At 45.3% G+C, this 22362-nt stretch overlaps 1 protein-coding gene across 13 annotated transcripts in view; it reads right to left on the reverse strand.

Moving 5' to 3' along the window:
• Nucleotides 1-22362, reverse strand: part of ARVCF (ARVCF delta catenin family member) — a 770059-nt gene that overhangs the window by 600330 nt on the left and 147367 nt on the right. For 2 of the 13 annotated variants that reach the window (XM_056532531.1, XM_056532481.1), the window contains exon 3: nucleotides 7718-7804. The exons of the other annotated variants lie outside the window; for them this stretch is intronic. The gene's annotated coding sequence lies outside the window, so the exon portion shown is untranslated. The remainder of the gene's footprint in view (nucleotides 1-7717; nucleotides 7805-22362) is intronic. 13 annotated transcript variants of the gene reach the window in all.

Below are 22362 nucleotides of genomic sequence, written 5' to 3' on the forward strand. Positions count from 1 at the left end.
TCAGGGCGAGTGACATCTTTGCCCTGATTCACCCCTACGGTTCATCTGAGTTTGACGTCAGTTTCGTTCGGCCAGAGGGTCTTGAACTCTTCTGGTCAAACTATGAAGTGGCGAAGAACGAGCCCGGCGATTTCCCGTCAGAACTCTGTCAAGAAAGTGACCGTTTTGACCCGTAACGAGTCGCTTTCTTGTTATGACATTATGACCTGGCTCGGTCGGTATGGGGATGTGACGGACATGCCCAAGAAAAACTTTGATGAGCACGGGATCTGGTCTGGGGCCTGGACGTTTTCCGTCAAACTCAAGCGTTCAGGCAGTACGGTTGCCCACATTCCGTCAGCCGCCTTCCTTGGACGTGATAGGATTCAGGTCTTCTACCAGGGGCAGCCTAAGGTCTGTCACAGGTGTGGCAGCCCCACCCACTTTAGCGCAGCCTGTACTGTGCAGGTCTGCGCTTTGTGTGGTGGGGTGGGTCATCTGGCCGCATCCTGTAGGCAGATCCGGTGCCACCTGTGTGGTGTCCTCGGACACCCTTTTAGCCGTTGTCCTAGCGCCTTCACCCGTGCGGCGGCTGCTCCGGCTGAGGAGAGCTGTGAAGTTGCCTCGGCTGGGGAGGGTACGAGCAGGGATGGGGGCACAACAGGGCTAGTGAGGAGCAAAAAGGGCCCCGCCAAACTAAGGCAGGAGGAAAATCGTAGAAGGAATAGGGAGCTGGAGAGTGCCCAGGTGGCGGGGGTAGCTTCAGCCCCTGCTCCTGAAGCAGGCCCTGTAACTGCTGAAGCCCTGGAGGAGAACGTGCTAGATGAGGAGATCAGGAGACTGCGCAAAGAGGATGGCAATATGGCCGACCCTTCTGATTCCTCCCACTATGAAAGTGTGGATGAGGATAGTGGGGAGAGGCCTAAAAAGAAAGATAAGGGCAAAAGGAAAGGGAGAAAGAAGAGGTCAGAGTCATCTGTTCCTTGTACTACGGGCCAGGTCCAAAACGGAAGCCTGACTGCCCCCCCTCTGATTGACCTGTCAAACCGGTACCTCGTCCTCGATACCATCTCCTCCCCCTCCTTGGAGGGGGAAGGTGAGGGCGGGGTGCCTAGGAAGAAAGAGCCTCTGCGGGGGAACTGGGCCCTGTCCTGTCGGGACACCTTCCTCGGAGGGCAGGGCTAGACCGGGGCCGGATGGAGACGGGGATCAAATGGATCAATCTGAATCCAAAAAAAGGTCTAAGTGTGGTCCTGCCCTCTCGTCTTCTTCAGGGGATGAGGGGGCGAAAAAGAAAGGGAAGCAAAAGTAAAGGGTGTGGCCGTCTAATTTAATCACCCTGTATGGCGGCACTCACCCCATTGACGCTGGCATCTATTAATTGTGCCAGCATAAAGTCGGATACGACTAGATTTGCAGCCTTTGATTTTCTCGGCCGCGTTGAAGCCGATATTTTCTTTTTACAAGAGACCAGGTTGTCAGATCTAGCCTCTCTGGTAAAAGCCAGAAGAGAGTGGAGGCGCGGCCCCTCCCACTGGTCTCTTGCGGCTGAGCCGTATAGTGGGGTGGCGGTCCTTTTTACCGCTTCTGTTGAATGCCGACGGGTTATTGAATTAGAAATGGGGAGGTGCCTGATCTTAGATGTCTTCATGAAGGGACAAGAGCTCCGGCTCATTAACATCTATGCCCCGCAAACTAAGCGGGCCGTAAAGATCTCTTTATGAGGATTAAGCCCTTTCTTTTTACGAGTCGGCAAGTGATCTTTGGAGGGGACTTCAATAATGTCACAAGGTCCCAAGATAGGAGAGGCTCCAATGGTCCGCTGACTTGCGATAGTGTGGCACTGATTAGCATAGCTAGAGAAGCTCGCCTGGAGGATGCCCACATCCGGAGCCCCTCGGGCCACGCGGGTTTCACCTATCATCAAGGTAGTCACAGGTCTAGGATAGATAGGTTTTATTTAAAGGAGGAATCCGTCTCTTCCGCAGTGTCCGTGGTTGAGGTGGAGTTCTCCGATCACTGTATGATTTCGTTTTCCCTGAATGTTTCAGAGACCCCCCGGATGGGAAAAGGTTATTGGAAGCTGAATTCGTCCCTCCTGGAGGAAGCGGAGATAAGACAGTCCTTTGAGGATTTTCTTCATAGTCAGGTACCTTTACTGGACCTATGTAGTAGTAAGTCAGAGTGGTGGGAGATATTCAAGAAGCGGGTTGCGGGGTTCTTCCGCCAGCTCTCGAGCCTCAGGTCCCTGAACAGGTACCGCTTGTATCAGGGTCTGAGGAGGGAACTCGAGCTTCTCGTCTCGACTGGAGGTAGCCGGGAGGATATCTCCAGAGTGAAATCCTTGCTGATGGGGTGTCAGTACGATAGGCACGCATCTTTGGTTTTTGAGAGGGATTTCGGGAAGTACCGCTCGCCCGACCCTTACAGAAACTGTAAGATGTCAGTGAGTAGTAAAGTCATTTCAGGACTGATTGATAGTACGGGATCTCTGAATCGGTCCAGATCAGGGATCTTGGAGGTCGTCAGATCCTTCTACTCGCACCTCTTGGGAAGGAAGGATCTAGATCGAGACAGGATGTCGGCTTTCCTGGCTGAAACCATTCCTGAGCCAGGGGTAGACCCCTCTCTTGATGTTTTGGCAGAAGAAATCACGGAAGAGGAAGTGAGACTGGCGATCGAGGGGCTCGCCCCTAAGAAGTCGCCAGGTCCGGATGGCTTAACATCCGAGTGGTACAGGACCTTTAAGCAGTCTTTAGCTCCCCTCTTGACTGAGGTATTCAATGAGTGTCTCTCCTCGGGCACTCTGCCGAAGTCAATGAGGAGGTCAGCCCTGATTCTTCTCTCAAAGGGTAAAGATCTCCGGCCGAATTGAGAATTGGAGGCCCATAGCTCTTCTCAATACGGACAGGAAGCTTCTGGCCAAGATACTGTTTAATCGGCTGGTGAAGTTTGCACCCCGGCTCCTTTCGGGGACTCAGCACTGCTCTGTTCCAGGCCGAAGCACCTTAAGTGCTGTCCTTAGTGTCAGGGAGGCAGTGGAGCGGAGTAGTGCAGGTTTCTGGAAGGGGTACTTGCTGTCCCTGGATCAGGCCAAGGCATTTGATCGGGTGAACCACGAGTACCTCTGGTCCGTCCTCCTGAGATATGGCTTACCAAGTACTTTTGTTAATTGGCTTAAGATCTTGTATGCAGGGGCAGAGAGTTTCCCGCTGGTGAACGGTTGGTCTGGCCGCTCTTTTGAGGTGGGGTCCGGAGTCCGTCAGGGTTGTCCTTTGAGCCCGCTGTTATACGTGTTCGCAATCGATCCCTTTGTCCGGAGGGTAGATTGTGGGCCGTTGGCGGGAGTCGGGATGAGTCTGGCGGAGCCGGATGTCACCCAGAGAGTGGTGGAATACGCTGACGATGTCACTATTTTCGTCTCCTCGAGAGAGGAGGTCGATGTGGTGATGTCGGAGGTGGACCGCTACTCGGAGGCATCCGGGTCTAAGATCAACTGGGATAAGTGTGAGAGTCTCTGGCTGGGAGGGGGGGATCCCACGTTTGATCTCCTGGACACCCTTCCAGGGCCCCAAGAATCAGCAAAAGTCTTAGGCATCACTTTCGGCCAGGATGATTATCCCACCAAAAACTGGGATGGTAAGCTCCAGGATGCCACTCAGAAGGTGAACCAGTGGAAGGGTTGGTCTATGATCCTCAGGGAAAGGGTACACCTGATCAAATCGTACCTGCTCCCTTTGTTTATCTATCTGGGCAGCGTATGTATCTTGCCAGAGGCTTACTACACTAGGATCTACAGCCTGTTTTTCCAACTGTTATGGGGGAACAGGATGAACCTAGTCAAGAGGGAGGTTACGTACCACACGAGGAGACTAGGGGGTTTATCTATGGTAAACCCTGTGGTGTTCTTTACGAACACCTTCTTGAAAGCTAACATCGCAAATCTCTGGAAAGAGAGGGCTCCTCCGTGGGTAATCTCCTGCAGGGAATGGTTTCGGCCTTTCTTCCAGGAATGGGAGAGAGGAGGGCGAGTGAAGGACCTCCGCACGCCCCATGGATATCTTCCGGCTTATGCTACCCCGACTCTGAAGGCGATACGTCGGTGGGGTGTGGGAGATCAGGACCCAGTCAAGGCAGTTCCTTGACAAACGGGTTCTCTTGACCCATTTCCATAAGCCTCTGGCGCTCAGGGACTGCCCAGGTCGGGATCTGAGGGTGGGGTTGTACCTTTTAAACATGAAAAGGATCCCCCAGAAGTTTTGGGACTTGGCCTGGCGCTGCTTTCAGGGGAAGCTATATGTGAGGGACAATCTGAAGTGTAGGAACTCTGATGACCGGGGAGGTCCCCGAGAAGAGTGTGGGGACACGCTGGAAAGCATGGACCATTTCCTGCTTCATTGTCCCTTTAATATAGGGGTCTACAACCGGATGGGCGCTTCCATCGGCTGGAGTCAACTTGCCGGCCTAACCTATCCGGAGTGGGCTTATGGGGCATTCAGGAACCTGGGTGGCCGAGATCGGGGCACTTTATTCTTAGTTAGTTTAGTGGTTAGGTACTACACGTGGAACGCACGGTGTTTAGTGTCGACCCAACAGAAAATCCTCTCCGAGGTGGAGGTCTGTAGGAATATCACCGGTGACCTCGGGAAGATCAGGTCTTTGGAGTATGGCAGTCTTGGTACCAGTAGGGCTTCTCTCCTGTGGAGAGGTTTTTCTTTTGATGTGCCCTAGGTACTAGACCTTTTTAGGTAGAGTACCTTTATTTTGGTTAGGGGCAGTGTTATAGGGATAGTGATAGGGTAAGAGCAGGGTCAGTTTTAATGAAGGGATAGAATTAGGGAAAATTGTAGGGGGGAGTTAGGGAAAGAGTTTAAAATTATTTTCATGTATCAGGTCTGCCATCCTTCTTCCTGGTGGTGGGCTAATGCATGTGCACGCTAGCTTTTTGTTTTGATTTAAGCTGATATGGTATGAAGGGCTTACAGGCGACCAAACTTGGGCTTAAGGTAGCTTTGGTTCAGTGTGTATATATGTATAAGTTTGTGTGTAAGTTGGTTGGGAGGAGTGCTAGGTGGGGAGGGTTTTTTTTTTTTTGTGGGTGGTGGTGTTTTGCTTTTCTTTTGGGGACCTGACATGGGTCAGTTATGGACAAGACTTTGTGTACGAACGGTATGGACTCTGACCCATGTGCAGGAGGCGTGGTGTGGGAGAGGGTACAGTTTTAGTGTAGGGATTTTGGTAGGGTTTTTCTATTGTTTTTGTAGGTTTTCTGTAGTGTATATATATGTATTTTTAGTTAAATACTATATTATTATGTTCATGTGATTTCATATGTATATTGTTTATGTGTGTATGTATGTATATATATATATATATATATATATATATATATATATTATAATTTTTTTATATATATATATATTTTTTTTTCTTTTCATATTGCAGACAGAATTACAGTAGTTATGGCAGTCGGACCAGTTATTATGTTACGTGGTTTATTTGAGTTTATTATGTTGTTACGTTGTTTAATTTGAGCTTATTTGGTCCATTTATTTTTAATTATTTTTTAATTTTTTATTTATTTTTTTTGCCAGGTAGTGCTAAATTTTATGTTTATGTTTATATTTTGCTAAGCCGAGTTGTACTTTTTATTTTTATTTTTTTATTTATTTATTTTTCTTGTTGTGTTTCCCGAATATGGATGGTTTTGAGTTGTAGCCAGGTAGTGCTAAATTTTATTTTCATATTTTGATAAGCCAAGTGCTATTTTTATGTTCATTTTTGATATGCGTGTGAGTGTGTTGTTTGGTTCGGTTAGGTGGGTTGACATATTTTAGGTTTTTGTAAAGCTGGGCTGGCCGGTTAGGCAGGGTTTTGTTTTAGTTCTTTGGTACCAGTATATTTGTTATTTATGTTATAGCTGGTTAAGCTTGTTTTGTGTTTTTGTATAAGTTTTGTACTTTTATAATAAAAAAGAGTGTCAGCACAGAGCACTGTGGTCAGACTGAAAAGAACTCTAGAAAGAAATGCAACTTCCCCTATTGTATACAGCAGCTGATAAGTACTGGAAGGATTAAGATTTTTAAATAGAAGTAATTTACAAATCTGTTTAACTTTCTGGCACCAGTTGATTTTAATTGATTTTTTTTTTTTTTACCCCTTTAATTAAAGTCTTAGTAAATTCTCCCATGTTTTCCATGTATATCTGAACTTGTAAGTGACCCAAGGAATGCAGAGAATGTCTACCCTCCTAAATAACATTTTAGGATGGATATGGACCACATTTTCACATCTACTGTGTGGGTTTCATTGAGTAAATAAACTTAGGTTTCAAAAAGAGTGTAACATATGTCATAGATGACAATTCAGAATAAAATAAAAAGGAATGTGCATTTTAAGCTGGACCCAAAAATGTGTTGTTTTTGCCCCTGTGGCCATTTGTTAAGTCCTGCCAACATAACTTGGATATTTAACAATATAAACATAGCAGTCTGAGGAGTGTCTCAGCTGGAGAGACATTTTAGAAACCTCAAATCACAAACTTCAGGGAGGAATTTTACCACCACAACAATAAACAGTAGTGATCTTTCCTTTATTTCACACTGCCCCTAAGGTATGCTTTAATTTAGATCAGATTTTACCAAAGCTATTATATACTAGAAGAACCTTATCCACAGCAGGAGTTAAATGATGACTTTCTCCTAATCTAAACCCAACTGTTCACTGCCTCATCCTTCACATCATAGCTCATTGAGCCTCGATCCCATCTCCTACATGTTCTCAGATGGTCATATCCTTTCTGCTGCTGTTCCTTGACATCTCTATCAGTCACTATCTCTGTCCTTCACCTCCTCCCTCCTCTGCAAGTGCCAGTATGTACCTAACTCCCCCATCAGTCACATCCTTCCCTTGCACATCTGCTGTATAAACTTCTTCCTAATGTTATATCATTTAGTTTGTTGCCTCTTTAATTGTATGGGATAGGTCTGTATTTATCTTTCTTATATTTGTTACTAATATCTTACGCAAACATCACTATTTGTATATGGAGTATTTGAATATTGATTCTAGTATGAATCTAAAAATATAAGCAATATATACAAATATATATATGTATCAGGTTCTGCTGACCAATTACTTGAGTTTCACTCCTTTTAAAATGGTATTATGGATGGCATCAGTTTTACTTTAACTTATTCAGAAAAGGAAGTCAATTTCTTGGATGTAACCGTAATGATAGAAAATGGTGTTCTGACAACGGACATATACTGTATTGCAAACCAACTGATTGTAATAACCTATTGCGCTTTGATAGCTGTCACCCCAGAGCAATGATAAAATCATTACCCTACAGTCAAATGCTGAGAGTGGACAGGATTGTTGACTCTGATGAAAAAAGAGAGAGAGCTCTGAATAAAATGACTGACAACTTCTGCGAAAGAGGATATCCCAAACCATTGGTAGAGAAACACAGAGTGGCAGTCATTGGGAAACAAAAAAAGGACACACAGAAAGAGAGATTTAAAATGTGTCCCTTTTGTGACAACATACAGTGACTGTTCCAGTTCCATTGCCAAGAGTATACAAAAACATTGGCATATGGTGAGAGAATGCCATCAACAGGTTCAAGAGTTTGAGAATGCTCCATTGATGTCTTATTGTAGATATTCTAATTTATGTGACCAATTGGTAAAGACAGATGTAGCCATTCCTAAAAGCGATGCACAGAAATACTTACCAGTAAAAAGGAAAGGTTGTTATCCGTGTTGCACATGTATTAGTTGTGGATATATGCAGAAAGGAGAGAAGTTCATCCACCCGCATACTAAAAAGGAATATGACATTAGATTTTATTTGAATTGCAACTCTAATTATGTAATTTACATCCTATAGTGCCCCTGTGAGATGCTTTATGTCGGAGAAACCAGTCTTGATGTAAAAACTAGAATGAACCAGCATCGCTACACTATACGCAAAAAAAGACTGGATTTGCCCGTATCAAAGCACTTCACGGAGGCACACCATAGAGAAAAAGACCTGAAATTCATGGTGATTGACCATATTCCACAACCCAAGAGAGGTGGGAATAGGTCACTACTTCTTAAAAAACGTGAATTACAATGGATCTGTATACTTGGCACGCTCAGGCCTAAAGGCTTAAATGTGGATTTTAAAACAACCCCAGGTATGTCCAGTTAAGATAGTACAGTAAAATCTTTCATTGAGTATTTTATTGAAAAGTAGATGATAATAGAGGATTCATGAGTGTACTGTATAATATGATTTACTATTTAACTATGATTCCTGTGCTGATCCTTGAATTATAGTTGGATACAGTAACATAATAAGATGTCCAATTGACTCAATGAAATTCTAACTCTGTTTATTTTCATCTTTTAGAAACGTGGAAAGGGGAGGCATTTGCACATCACCTATTCTTATGTGGAATTCCTAACTATATCAATACAAAATGTTGAATATGCCTTGATCGCGTTTGTTTGCTTGTTTCCTCTAATAGTCACTTCATGTATGATGTTATTCCCGTCACCCGGCACTGTGAGCGACGGTGTGGGATGGTCCAGGAGGGGGGAGGGGCGTCGCGTCACCTGAATGGTGGTGCGGGGTCTCCTCTCGCCTTTTTCTGAGAATCGCGGAGTTGATAGCTCCGTGGTTCTCGGCATGGACCTACCGCGCACCGCCGACTTTTGCATTGGGTTAAACGCAAAGTACGGTGAATATATGTTTTGCCCTGAAATAAGATGGTGACTGAGGTGCAATGAGGACTAGCGTGCATGCGCTGAATTGCAGCATAGTGGTTTCCATGACTACAGTGAAACCAACGATCTCATTGGTACGAAGACACAGAGTGAACTTCCGGTTTCGCCGGTGCGCGACTGCGCATTAGGAATACCCCACGCCAACATGGAGGAGAAAGCATGCAGTTGTGATGTATAATGTTTACAGTGGTGAGTGCAATGCCCCCCTCCACTCATTATTGTTTTTATGATGCACAGGTGAACTATTTATGTATTCTGCAGCACTAGCACTTTGTATTGTATACATAAAAGTATTTGCACATGTAATTATGTACTGTATAGAGCACTGATGCACTTTGGATATTATTTGCTTGTGAATTATGTAATATATGCACTTTATTATATAGAATCATGTAATGATATATTTAATGGGAGGTCCTATATATATCCTCTATGTGAGTCACTTGAATAGCTTGAAAATGGCGGCGAGAGGCTGCTGAAACGTAGCGTATTTGTAACACTGGATATGGAATAAAATCACCGTTTATTTTTTAACCTCTTCAGGACACAGGGCGTATGGATACGCCCTGCATTCCGAGTCCTTAAGGACCGAGGGCGTATCCATACCCCCGTGGGAAATCCGGTCCCCACCGCTAGCCGGTTGGGGACCGGAGCCGGATGCCTGCTGAAATCATTCAGCAGGCACTCTGGCACATCGCCCAGGGGGGTCCTGAGACCCCCCCCCCCATGTCGGCGAATGGAGAAAATCGCATGTCAATTCAGACATGCGATTTTCTCCAATTCCGGGCTGATCGGGTCTCTGGTGACCCGATCACCCGGAAAATAGGGCTGATCGGAGCTGTCAGCAACAGCCCCGATCAGCATAAAGGATAGGAGTGAGGTCGCAAAGCTGCGATCTCCTCATATCCCCTGCCATTACTCAGAACGGAGTTCTGACCAATGGCAGCGCAGGACAGGGGGTTGCCATGGCAACCCCCGTTCTGCCCGCCCCTGGATGTCGAGGGGCTCTGGGAAGAAGATGGAGGCCGTACCTGCAGGAGAAGATGCCTGGGGACCTGGGATCTTCGCTGGAGCCTGCTGGATCTTTGCTCAGGTAGGGAATCGACAGTGGGGGGGGAAGGAATTGAAAGTGAAAGTAAATCGATCTTTACTGTGGCAACCACTAGGGGGGCCAAACTGCAACTCCCAGCATGCCCAAACAGCCAAATGCTGTCTGGGCATGCTGGGAGTTGTAGTTTTGCAACATCTGGAGGGTCCCAGTTTGGAGACCACTGTTACAGTGGTGTCCAAACAGTAGCCCTCCAGATGTTGCCAAACTACAACTCTCAGCATGCCTCGACTGCCCAGGCATGCTGGGAGTTGTAGTTCTGTAACATCTGTCCCTTCAGATTTAGCAATTTTCATGACATTTTTGAAAGCCCTCTAATTTAAAAAAAAAAGCTAAAGTATGTCCATTTTATGATGCCAACATAAAGTGGACATATTGTGTTTGTGAAGAAAAATAAAATATATTTGGAATATCCATTTTCCTTACAATTAGAGAGCTTCAAAGTTAGAAAAATGCTACATTTTCAAAATTTTCATGAAATTTTGGGATTTTTCCCCAAAAAAGGATGCAATTAACACCGAAAATTTACCACCAAAATAAAGTAGAATATGTCACGAAAAAACAATCTCAGAATCAGAATATTCGGTAAAAGCGTTTTCACGTTATTAATTCGTAAAGTGACGGTGGTGTGACGGTGGTCATAATTGCGAAAAAGGGCTCAGTCCTTAAGGTGAAAAAGGGCTGCGTCCTTAAGGGGTTAAATAATCGCTTTGGTGTGCTGTGGAATCATTGGATTGCCAAATACATATATGGTGAGAATTATTAAAACCTGTGCATAGGAAAAGTTGAGAAGTTGCCCATAGTAACCATTTAGATCGCTTCTTTTATTTTTAGAGGCCTTTAAGAAACAATATGATTAGTTGCTATGGGCAACTGATCAAAGTTTTGATACCTGTAAATCTCCCCAAGAGAGCCTCACTTAAGTATTCATGCATAGTACTTTAAAATAGTGTTGAGCGGCATAGGCCATATTCGAATTCGCGAATATTCGCGAATATATGGATGAATATCCGTCATATATTCGCGAATATTCGCATATCCATTATATTCCCGTTTTATTTTCGCATATGCGTAAATTCGCGTATGCGAAAATTAACATATGTGAATATTAGCCCATACAAAATTAACACTCGCGAAAATTCGCATATGCGAAAATTAGCATATGCGAATTTTCGTATACGCGAATTTTCGCACACCAGTCTCTCACAGTAGTATTAGAGCCTTCTTTACACCACACAAGCTGGAAGCAGAGAGGGATGATCACTGTGATGTTTACTGTGAAGAGAAAAAAAAAAAAAAAAACGAATATTTGTAATTACGAATATATAGCGCTATATTCGCGGAATTCGCGAATATGCGATATTCGCGAATAATATTCGAATTGCGAATATTCGTGAGCAACACTACTTTAAAAGTGTTAAATACCTTTTATTGTGACACAAACAATGAAAAGAGTTGACATCTGTTGCATGAACAAGTGAAGGCAGTTAGTCACATCAGATCTTTCTTATGGGTTTTTACAGTAAAGGGCGTGAATACATATGCACTCAACACTTTTCAGTTTTTTATGTGTTCTTAATTTTGTAATCCATTTCCAATTGATAGTATTTCACATAATTTCACATTACATAAAATCACAATGAAATAAATGTAAGGGGTAAATACTTATGCAAGACACTGTAAGTATATCTATACTCCACTTTGTGCATATATTACACATAGATTTGCTATGGTTTCTCATGTTTTTAGCACTGCTGCTATGCAAAACTGCACCATGTTTTACAAGAGGTTTTCAATGTCAGTTTTTCTCCTTTAAAATTGTTAAAGCAGAAACTCTAAAGAAGCAGTGGAGCCTTAGGGTACGTTCACACAAGCGGATTTACAGCATATATTACGCTGTGGATCCGCTGGTGAAGGCCCGCTCTATGCTGTCTTTACATGTGCCTGCTCCTAGCGGCAATACACCGCGACGAGCAGACACACTGAAGCGATGTGCGTGGCATGCTCGCACATCGCAGCCATGCTCTGAGCTAGGCAGAGAGCTTCCGCGATGTGCGAATATACTGCGACTCGCACATCGCAGTGTGTCTGCTCGTAGCGGTGTATTGCTGCTATGAGCAGGCACATTTGAAGACAGCATAGAGCGGGCCTTCACCAGCGGATCTGCAGTGAAATACACTGCGAAAATCCGCTCGTGTGAATGTACCCTAAGGCTAAGTTTCCACTTGTTTTTTTTTCTGGCAGTTTTTTTTGAGCCAAAGTTAGAAGTGGATCCATAAGGGAGAAGAAGTGTAAGTTCTTCCTTTATATGTCTTATTCCTTTTGAATACACTTCTGGATTTGGCTCAAAAACTGCAGTGGCAGTATTCAAAAAACTGCCAGAAAAAAAAAAACAGGTGGAAACTTAGCCTTAGACAGTACAATGTTGTCAGTCAATTGACAGTACTAACAGAAGAAAAAGAGATACCTGCTGTAGCTCCTTAGAACCAGCAAAAACTTTAAAGGGGTTCTCTGGTGCTTAGACATCTTATCCCCTATCCAAAGGATAGGGGATAAGATGCCTGATCGTGGGAGTCTTGCCGCTGAGGACCCCCGGGATCTTGCACGCGGCACCCCGTTTGTAATCAGTCCCCGGAGCGTGTTCGCTCCGGGTCTGATTACCGACGACCACAGGGCCGGCGGCATGTGACGTTACGCCTCCGCCCCGTGTGATGTCACACTACGCCCCTCAATGGAAGCCTACGGGAGGGGGCATGATAGCTGTCACACCCCCTCCCATAGGCTTGCATTGAGGGCAGAGCGTGACGTCCCACGGGGGCGGAGGCTTGACATCACACGCCGCCGGCCCGGCTTTGTGTAGCCAACAAAAATCTTAGCTATAAAGTGAACTGCTCTGCCTCTGCATTATTTTTAAGCGAGAATGATAAATGTAATGGCTTGTGGAGCAGATTCTCATTAGCTGGGACCACAGATAGTAGATACTATAAATTGGAGACAAATGTAAACGTTTTCTGATAGTATTGATAATTCCTAGGTTTATGGTTGCGTGAACTAAGCTTTAGTTATACAAACTTTAAGGAGTCAAAGATAAATCTTGAGCTACTGCATGTCTACTATTATACTCTGCACACTTTTTTTTGTAGGTTCTAGAGCAGGTTGTGTTAGATCAGCCTGCCTGGCAACTATGTCTCCGTGTGAGTGTTGACCAAAATGTCAATATATGCAGCTAAAAAAGTGTTCACAGGAAGTCACAAGTCTTCTGCACTGTTACTATGTATCAAACTGTCTCTGGGATACAGAGGAACCTCTCAGGTCCCTCCTACGCAGTGAACAGGAAGGGATTGTGCAGCATCAAGCAGGATGATGAATAACTGTGCAGAATTGAAATGATGTGCCATCTGGGTACTGAGTTGGAGTCTTAGAGGTGATATTGGGAAGCATACAAATATAGGCTTTGAGCATCAACATTATTCTAGCCTCTGTTAACAATATCTGCTTTCTCTACATTCTGTAAGAACTAATATTTCAACTCTTGGAATGAAAGAATTTCAATGTATTTTGTGTTTTTTTCCATTTCAAGGTATTCAGAAACAGCTACCGTATATTTCGCCGTATAAGACACCTATCGCGGCGGTCCCTGTGGCCATCAACGGCCGGGACCCGTGGCTAATGCAGGACATCACCGATCGTGGTGATGCCCTGTATTAACTCTTCAGACACGGCGATCAAAGCTGACCGCCACGTCTGAATGGAAAATAACACTAACCCGTTCAGTCGGGCTTTTTGGGACCGCCGCGGTGTCCCGAACAGCTTACAGGACACCGGGAGGGACCTTACCTGCCTCCTCGGTGTCTGCTCCGTGCCGGGATCCCCTGCATGGCCGGCGCTCTCCTTTGACGTCATCACGTCGTCGCGCACGCCGTCCCGACATCCAATAGGGGCGGCGTGCGGAGCGGCGTGCGGAGCAGCGTGCGGAGCGACGTGATGACGGCGACTGAGAGCGTGGATCCCGGGAAAGAAGACGTCCGGAGCGTCAGGGACACCACGGGGACGCGGCGACAGCGATGGATCGACATCTTGGGCAGCGGTGACGAGCGGCGACTGTTCCGGAGCGGCGGGGACACGTCAGTATTACCTCCTATAGTCCAGTGGTCTTCAACCTGCAGACCTCCAGATGTTGCAAAACTACAACTGCCAGCATGCCCGGACAGCCAACGGCTGTCCGGGCATGCTAGGAGTTGTAGTTTTGCAACATCTGGATGTCCTTAGGTTGAAGATCACTGTTGGGTTCAGAATCTTTTTTTTCTAGATTTTGCACCTTTAAAATTGGGTGCGTCTTATATGCCGGTGCGTCCTATAGGGCGAAAAATACGGTAGGTGTGGTACAAATCCTGCTGGTACTCTAGCTTCTACTTCTGAACAACACTCCCATGGCATTTCCTGCAGAAAATAAACCGTTGCTTTAATATGAAATAAGGAAATATTTATTTCTTTGGCTATTCACTTCACATGTTCTGCCAGATCTGAATCTTGCTTTGTCAGGGAGTTTTAAACAGCAAGAAAAGAGACCTAAATGCTGCCAAAGACATGTAAATAGAATTTGATCTTACGCAAGTAAGAATGCAGGGAGGGCACTTCTATTCCTTAAATTTATTTTGGTCAATAGAAAATAAAGGGCAACTTTAACTATTTAGTAAAGACTGAAGGATGTACATGATTATATACTGTCTGAAAAATCCCTGATTATGATCCCTAAGAAACTGTAACCATTAGCATAACTTTGAAAGAAAAAAATATATATATTTCTGACTACTGAACTGTTGCTATGACAACAGAATCTGAGAAGCCGCAATAAATATGATACTGTGTCAATAACGGCGGCTTTTATATGCAAATATAGGACTGTCTTTCTTACTTATTATGGCTTCCTGTGGGGTTCAGTCTTAATTGCACAGTAAATCATGAGCTCTATGAGCTGTTTACACTGCTACAGAAATCATGTCTGGTAAATGTGCGCAGTCCTACCGCAGTTTAATAAGTATTAAGGGATTTTATGATAGCGGGTTTGAAGCTAATGTTCAAAGAATTCTGCTGATCAATGAAAAATCCACCTGTGATAGACTTTAAAAAGCACATAGAAAAGAGGAGTGTAGTTTAATTATTTATTTACTGAAAATATAACATAGTATATTTTATTATGTTAATACAGTTAAAGGACTTTTTCTTTATCCATTTATACAATTCCCTGTAGTTTATGTGAAGCTAGAACTGAAATGCTGCAGATTTGCTCTAGATCTGCTGCAGGTTTGTTGCAGATCTGCAGCAGTGCTTTCCCATGTGAACAATTCCCCATGTAAGTAAAAATGGCCACATAAGACACTTGGCCAAAAACAATCCTAACTTGTCAAAGCACAAGGACTGTGCATACTGGATGGGATAGGAATGGCCAGCAAAACGGACAAAATGCTAACCACTTTACATGTAAAGTATTTGAAAAAAATTGCTGGATGGCATCATGCCAGGATCCACTCTGTTCCCATTGCTAATTTTGATTGGTACATTTTTACTTTTATTGGTAAGCAAAAAAAAAATTTTTGGGTGTGTATTTCATGGTACTTACCGTATATACTCGAGTATAAGCCGAGTTTTTCAGCACGATTTTTCATGCTGAAACCCCCCCCCCCCCTTCGGGCATGCTGGGAGTTGTAGTTTTGAAACATCTTGAGGTCCGCAGGTTGAAGACCACTGCGGCCTTCGTCATCATCCAGACACCCCCCCCCCTTTAGTTTTCTACTCACCTCCCCTCGGTGGGAAGGAAGGGTGAGCTGGTCCGGGCCATCTATGCTGTAGGGACCGTCTGGTGGGGAGGGTTAGTCGTTCCAGGCTGTCCATCTTCACCGGGAGGGCCCTGTTCTCCGCTCCGGGCCCGGACTAGTGACGTTGCCTTGACGACGGCGCACAGGGACGTTCATGCACAGGGAGGAACGTCCCTGTGCCTCGTCGTCAAGGCAACGTCACTAGTCCGGGGCCCGGCCCGGAGCGGAGAAGAGGGCCCTCCCGGTGAAGATGGACAGCCCGGAACAACTAACCCTCCCCACCGGACGGTCCCTGCAGCATAGATGGCCCGGACCAGCTCACCCTTCCTTCCCACCGAGGGGAGGTGAGTAGAAAACTAAAGGGGAGGGTCTGGATGATGACGAAGGCCGCAGTGGTCTTCAACCTGCAGACCTCCAGATGCTTCAAAACTACAACTTCCAGCATGCTGGGAGTTGTAGTTTTGCCCCATCTGGAGGTCCGCAGGTTGAAGACCACTGGATTGACAGGCGTTGATGATGAAGGGGGGGGGTGGGATGATGACAGGGGGATGATGACAGGCGGTGATGATGGTGAAGGGGGTGGGGGTGGGATGATGACAGAGGGATGATGACAGGTGGTGATGATGATGAAGGGGGGGGGTGGGATGATAACAGGCGGTGATGATGAAGGGGGGATAATGACAGGCGGTGATGATGAAGGGGGGGATGATGACAGGGTAATGATGAAGGGGGGATGATGACAGGCGGTGATGATGAAGGGGGGGATGATGACAGGGTGATGATGATGGGGGTGTTAATGACAGGGGTCTGGATGATGACAGGGGGGGATGATGACATGGGGGGAGAATGCATTTCCCACCCTAGGCTTATAGTCGAGTCAATAACTTTTCCTGGGTTTTTGGGGTGAAATTAGGGGCCTCGGCTTATATTAGGGACGGCTTATACTCGAGTATATACGGTATATTTTTTGCTACTTGCTATGACCTACTGCATTATGCACTTTATTTTCACCTTATGATGTGTGGCTTTATTTTTAATTAATTTGTTAACCTTTGTGTATGTATAAATAAATAAATGTGTTAAGTTGGAACAACATCAGTAGAGTAGTAGAGTTGGGACAGTGTTGCGTGTCATTAGGGTAAGTGAACTCAGGGAGCAGAGCAGATTGGCGTTGGAACAAATACGTTCACACGTGATAATTTTGATGCAGATTTTTCTGCTGCTGATTTTCATACCCATTGACTTCAATGGGTAGGAAAATCTGCAGCAAAATATCTGAAGCAAAATATAACAATAGGCACATATAAATGTACCATAGCAATATATTTGCATTCTGTGCTTGGTGACACTATACTACAACAACTTATGTAGTATTGTATTATCATTTGGCCCATGCTAAATTATAAGTGTGTTACAAGTTATGCCCTGGCTATTTTTCTTTAACAATGTTTTAAACATTTTCTGGTTGGTCAATAATTTCCTCACATACAGCTCATGATATTATTATGTAACATAATGTTACTGATATTTTCATTACAAAGCACACTAAATGAGGACCAATAAAGGCACGCAAAAAGCATACATAAACACAAGGATACAAAGGAGTAGAATACTATCCTTATATCCACCAAAAGCTACAAAATAAAAGAAGCATCAAAAAATAGTTACCAGAATTTTTTTCTTCAGAGTAGCTGTTAATTCTGCAGAAATTAGTATTTTAATATTTTACCTGTTTCTTATATGTCATTTTGAGTTCTTATTTCGGATTTTTGCACTGCTTAATGTTCCTAACAAATCTTTACCAGTTTATGTTTCTCTACGCCAATATTTCCAGCTTTCATCATAAAATTAAAAGCTAGCTTAAACTAATTCAGCCATGGGACATACTGACATCTGTCATTTTATGGCATTTGCAATGTTCCTGCAAAAGATATAGCTCCAATCTGGCAAAGGCCTTTGTCCATTCAGTGATAATTTCCACATCTGTAATGTAGTCTATCAAAAATATATTGAGAGCTCATAGAAATTACGATACAATCACTAGCAGATGTCAAACAATTCAGTAACACACATATTTAATAGCAAAATGGGCTATTTCTAGCATTTATCCATAATAGTGTTCAGAAATATATAAAGACTTCCAGATAGGAGACTGCTTGACATTAGCCGTCTGATCTCCATCGGTTGACCCAATTACCTTTCATACACAAGCATCAAGGGCAGGGCAGGGAAAGAGGGCATATGGGGGCTTTGAGCAATCCAGTAAAAGCAGTGCTAATGCTTCAGTGCTTATAAGTGATGTGCTATTACAAGACACAGAAGGATTTAAAGCTTTTTTTTTCTTCTTATCTCAGTCTGATATATAGGAAATAGCTGAATGTATGTGATGCATCTATCTGTGAACCCTGTTTGTGCACTTAACCTGAACTTAATAGATGTGAAATGAATTCACTTAGGGCGAGTTTACATGCCATGATTGTGACTATCTAATCTAAAAATAATCTTCTGTGCTAAAATCTGTCCGCAAAGTCCTAACTGCGAGCACCAAATGTCCTATTATAATGCCAGTACAGTAAAAGGGGTATTCCAGTGGAAAACTATTTTTTTTCTAATCAACTGGTGCCAGAAAGTTAAACAGATTTGTAAATCAACTGACTTGTTTGTAAGAATAGATCTAGCGCCCGGCACTGCTGTATCCAATCAGCCACTAGGATATACGGGATAAGTATGCTGCTGTGACCTCGGGGTGGACAATGTCTGCTGCGTGGAGGTGCAGACCAATAAGTGTAGGTAACTTGTATCAACTAGTTGAACGAAGAGGAAAAAAGTCGCACTCACCAACCAGGAGCAGTATACAAAATCTTGTCCTTTATTCACACCGGCAGAGTGGAACAATAATATCCAGAAGGGACTTCATCATCTTCAGGAGAAGAGGGTTGCAGGTTGCCCGTGAGGCAGCAGCTGAGCCAGTAAGGTGGTATCATGGTGGCAGAAGTGGAAAGTCTGAAGCCAAACGTGCCCGGGGTACGTTGGTGGGAAAATAGGCTGCTCGGTGGTGTGACAGTTTTTCATCAAGCATCCGGAAGATGTTATCCTGGCCACATGCAAGATGTGTTGGCAGAAGGTGAAGCGTGGCCAGGGTCCCAATGTTGGCACCATGGCCCTGCGTCAGCATATGCAGCATCACCATAAAGCGGCCTGGGAGAACCGTGGCTTCGATGTGGTGGTCTAGCCTGCTGCATCACCCAGTGGCATGCCGCTCCCTGTTCCAGCCAACCAAGGCTTTACCACCTCAGCCGAAGGGAGCTGTGTGTCATACCCATCTTCTGTCGCTCCAGATGCTCCTGCTCCACCTATTTCGAGTCAGTCATTCCGCCAGCAATCCATCGGTGAAGCCATGTCTGAGAGACAACAGTTTGTGCCCACTCCTCCAACGGCACAGAAGCTGAATGTGCTCCTGTCCAAGTTGTTGGTGTCCCTTTTCAAATGGTGGACTCAACACCTTTCAGAGAACTGATGGCTTGTGCCGAGCCAAGGTGGAGAGTCCCAAGCAGTCATTTCTTTGCAAAGAAGGCAATACCAGCCCTGCACAATTTTGTGAAACAGAAGGTGGGCCAGTCCTTGAGCCTGTCGGTGTGTACCAAAGTGCACGGAAGTGCCGACGTGTGGAGCTGTAGCTACGGTCAGGGACAATACATGTCCTTTACGGACCACTGGATGAATATGGTTCCTGCACAGCCACAACAGCAACTTGGACAGGTCACGCCAATTCCGCCTTCACGCTCTCAGACCGTTGGTCCTGTGACAGTGTGCGACTCCGCCTCCTGATCCTCCACAGTGTCCTCAGCCTCCACTGCATGGACAAGTCTCAGTGCTCCTCCAGCATACCATGTGCGCAGGGCACGGCAGTGTCACGCTGTTCTTCACATGGTTTGCCTTGGCGTCACACAGGGGAAGAACTGCTAAAAGTCATTCATCAAGAACAGATGAATACGAACAGAGAAAAGCCATCTTGATGATCCAAGCAGATGGGGGGACTCCCCTGTGTAAATTCAATGTCAACCAGTGGCAGCTCATACATGACACCTGCCATTTGCTCAGGCTTTTTGAAGAAGCCAGGATTACGGGATGAACAACGTCATTCCGCTGCTTCATTTACTACAACATGTGTTGGAAACGATGGCTGGTCAGGGCACTGGAGACGTGGGGCTGAACTGGAGGAGGAGGGGGAGGGGCACAGTGGAGCACAGTTTAGGTTTCGCGAGATGGGCGGTTTTTCTAGTCATCTGACAGGAGAGGAGGAGCAAAAGCAGCCAGAGGATCTAGAGGGTTATGAGGAAGGCGAGACAGAGGACTTCGACATGCCGAGGCAGTATGCAGTGGAGATGGAGGCAGGGAGACCCACTGAGAGGGAGGACAAACTGACCTACTACAGAGATATCCTACGTAGTCAGTTGGCCGATGCCTATCTGCGCCATTGTCCATCCTCTCGCAGGTCTGACTCGGGGGGGGGGGGGGCCTCTGCGCTCACCTTCCACTGCCACGGCTGCTGGGGAGGGGTGGCAGAAGCAGTACCAGCTCCATCAGCAGCAGCCTGAGTCTACAGTCGCTCATGAGTAGCTTTCTTCACCCGCATTGTGAAGCAACTCGTCAGCAGCAGGTAGACCTGGGTGGGGCCACCCTTTTAAGGGTGGGTAACACTTTCCAAGAAGTGAATTAATAGGGATAAAGTAGGTCCTTACAGGGGACCTGCTACAATGGACAATACGTTGTTCCCCTCCACCTTTTGGAGGAAAGTGTTACTCGTCTTAAAAAGGACGGCCCCACATAGGAACCAATCCCTATTTCCACCTAAAAACCCGGGGATACGGCAGTGTTTGTAGGTGGAAATAGGGAGAGGTTCCTTTGTGGGGCCGCCCTTTTTAGGGCTAGTAACACTTGCCAAGAAAGGAATTAATAATGCGAGAGTAGGGCCTTACAGTGGAAATTTTTACCCCTACCGGTTACAATGGACCATACGTTGTTCCCTTCCACCTTTTAGAGGTCTTTGCATCACATCAATACTTGGTGGTGTAGGTTGCACATGGTGTTTTTTGCACACTTTTCCTTTTGTTTGATTTAAAAAAATTTGGGTCCATATATTTTATCCTAAGCATATTATTAAAAGTTAAGTTTTACGTAATGCATATCCTCAATACTTACTTGTGCACACTAACACTTTTACAAAAGAGACCATTTTCTTCTGCCTACCTGCCTCAGCTACTATTCTGATCCTGCCACCCGCCTGATGCCACACATTTGATGCCAAGTTCTCCTTTTTTTCACCCACCTTTCACCCACCTGGGTACTGGTATTGCCACCCACCGCACCATTGGGTCACTTTCAGGACTCTTCATGCTGCTGCTGCCACCTCTAGGCTGTCTCATACTGACACCATATGTTTTCCTCATGCTGATGCCAGCTCCAGGCTGTCTCATTCTGCCACCATATGTTCTCCTCATGCTGATGCCATCTCCAAGCTCTCTCATACTGCCACCATATGTTCTCCTCATGCTGCCACCAACTCCAGGTTGTATCATTAAGCCACTATATGGTCCCCTCATGCTACCGCCAACTCCAGGCTGTGTCATTCAGCCATTATATGGTCTTTTCATGCTTCTGCCACCTCCAGGGTGTGTTATTCAGCCACTATATGGTCTCCTCATGCTTCCACCACCTCCAGGCTGTGTCATTCGGCCACTATATGTTCTCCTCACTGCCGCAAACTTCAGGCTGTGTCATTCAGCCACTATATGCTGCTGCCAACTCTAGGCTGTGCCATTCAGCCACTATGTAGTCTCCTCATGCTGCCGCCACCTCCACACTGTCATTCAGCCACTATATGGTCTCCTCATGCTGCCGCCACCTCCATACTGGTTCATTCAGCCACTATATGGTCTCCTTATGCTTCCACCACCTGCAGGCTGTGTCATTCAGCCACTATATGTTCTCCTCATGCTGCCGCAAACTGCAGGCTGTGTCATTCAGCCACTATATGCTGCTGCCAACTCTAGGCTGTGTCATTCAGCCACTATATGGTCTCCTCATGCTGCCGTTAACTCCACGCTTTATCAATCAGCCACTATATGTTCTCCTCATGCTGCCGCCACCTCCACGCTGTGTCATTCAGCCACTATAATGTTCTCCTCATACTGATGCCACCTCCAGGCTCTTTCATTGTGCCGCTCTAATAGCGATGTCTCTGATCTGCATGTCATGCTGAATAACAGTATTATTTCACTAAACCAGCACGGCAAAGTGTTCTACACCCCTATTGAGGCTCTCTGTAGGCCAGAAATAGCCGTTATAATAGCGATGCAAATACATTCGGCAAATTTTTTGGCCAAATTGAATTTTTTAAAATTCACTCATCTCTAAAATACATCAGGGCACCTAGGTTAGCTGCTGATTAAAAATAGAACCCCTTAGAAGCTTAGAAACTGGTTTAACCTATTTCAATTTGCAAGTAAACGTGGTTCCATGCAAACATGGCGGCCTCTGCAACAGTAATTCATTGAACTAAATAAGTTACACCTGTTCCCATGCATACCCCCTGGTTCCAGCATTATACTTTTCTACAGCACATGCACCAGCCCTGCAATATAGTGAACTAACACAGACCAAATGTCTGCAGGAGGGTTAA

The sequence above is a fragment of the Hyla sarda genome, chromosome 1 (assembly GCF_029499605.1).
Source record: "Hyla sarda isolate aHylSar1 chromosome 1, aHylSar1.hap1, whole genome shotgun sequence".
NCBI classification, from domain to species: domain Eukaryota; kingdom Metazoa; phylum Chordata; class Amphibia; order Anura; family Hylidae; genus Hyla; species Hyla sarda.